The sequence below is a fragment of the Bison bison genome, unplaced genomic scaffold (assembly GCF_000754665.1).
Source record: "Bison bison bison isolate TAMUID 2011002044 unplaced genomic scaffold, Bison_UMD1.0 scf7180017864519, whole genome shotgun sequence".
Taxonomy (NCBI): domain Eukaryota; kingdom Metazoa; phylum Chordata; class Mammalia; order Artiodactyla; family Bovidae; genus Bison; species Bison bison.
The window spans coordinates 10,629,949-10,631,910 of record NW_011495072.1 but is presented as its reverse complement, the minus strand read 5'-3'; positions in this window follow the sequence as shown (position 1 = coordinate 10,631,910).

The window sequence follows — 1,962 nt, the reverse complement described above, 5'->3', positions numbered from 1 at the left end:
TTTAGGCTCTGTTCCACTTGCAGTGTCTGGGTTCACATCTGGCCTTTTGGGGTTCAGGCTGCTGGAGCTCAGGCAGTCCAGCCAGAAGATCCCTCACAGCAAATGCAAGGACAGAAAGAGGAGACTTTGCAGCGCTGAACCTAGGAATTCCTAGGGCTGCAGGAAGAGGTGGCCTGGACCAGCTTTGCGCTATCCAAGCGATGCCTTATATGGTCAGGACCCAGGTGCTCACAAGACATGTAGGAACATGGAGATGGCCATGTGGGTGTACACACTTGTGTGCTGGGTAGCAGCTGGGCCTTGCGACGGTGCTCCACACTTGTACTGACATCAGCCCCCTCATGTCTGAGGGCAGAGACTCCTTTCTCTGTGTGAACTCTCCAAGGTGGCAAGTTTGCTTCTTACCCAGGCCAGGCCTGGATCACTCTCTCTGGGCTCTGAGCTGGGCCTGGGTGGTTGTGGTGTGGCCAGAGGGCAGGCTGCCCTGTGCTCAGGTCCAGCTGCCGAGCAAGCTCTAGCTGGTGGAGATGGCTGAGGTGAGAAAGCTGCAGAGCCAGGTCCTGGGCTCCTGGAGCAGATGATGTTCCCACCAGCTGCCTCACCCTGCTCCTCCCTCTCGAGCCTTCCTCCTCCCTTGTCCTTTCTGCTTTTCTTCCTGTACCTCTTTTCCACCCTTTCCCTCCTGTTCGTGACCACATCTGGGGCCGAGTTGGCTGCACTGTGTGGACATCTGGGTGCTTTTTGGCTCTCCCTCTAATCTTTAAGTCTCTTTCCATCCACCCCTGCCCAGCTTCTCTTTCCTCCCATCCATTTCATCCATACTCACCCTTCTATTAAACCCCACCAGCCCTTCTCCCTGTCCTCCTGTGTGCTCTCTCTTGTATTCTTGTATCTACTGACTCACCCATTAGATAGGCGTGGACAAGGACCCAGAACCCTCTGGCTTTAATGATGTCCCCGCCCTCCACCCTACCTGTGCACAGGTGTGATACTAATTAATAGACATAGCTGTCCGGTGCTCGAACACAATGCGAAATGGCCTCATTGCATGCATGCACCTTTTTTGCTGACGTAAACCCCCAAACAGACACACATCCAGAGAAAGGGCACAGGTACTCGCACATACAGGGTTACCACGAACAGCCTTGCTTGAAGATGGACGTGCTGCCAGGAAGGCAGAACTGCCCAGGCAGGCGGTCAGGCAGTGTTGGCCAAGGTGGCAAGCTGCCTCTCACAGGCACTGTGGCCAGCGGGTTGGGTGCTGGGTCCCCGTGCTTCCCCTCACGGCTCTGTCTGGGCCAGTCCAACTGTACTGGCACCCTCGTTCTCCTTCAGCTCTGCCTCCCTCTCGGAGGTGGCTTGACTCCTGTGGGCTCCAGGACTGTAAATCCCCCTCAAGAACAGACTGTAACCCAAGGAGCCAGCAGGAAGCCCAGGCTCCCAGCATGCTCCTACCTCCTTGCTCTCCACCGCCTCCGACTGCACTTCCCATCACAGTGATTGAGCGGCTCCCTGGCAGCCTTTAGTGGCTCCCCTTGCCCTTGTAGATGGATGATAAATCTGAGGTAACTACTGTCGGTTGCTGGCCATAAACCCATCACGGCCTGCTGCAATGGGGCCAGGCCTGCCTGCAAGGCCTGGCAGAGTCGGTCTTGTCAGCCAGCTGCCCTTGGAGAAGTCCCAGGGCACCCATGCCTGGGATATTATTTATGAGCCTCAGACTCCAGGATCAAAGCTGCTGTCCATCAGATAGGGCAGGAGGGAGGCCCTCGGAGCCCCCCTCTCAGCCTCTCATCTAGATAATTTCAGGCCATTGCCACTACTTAAACTTGAGTGACTATGCATTGGAGAAAGCCTTGGTCCTCTCAGGATCCCCTGAACCCCCTTCCACTTTATTTCCCTGACCAATTCCCAGTGTACCCCCTTACACACACACACACACATGCGCGCGGGCGCACACAC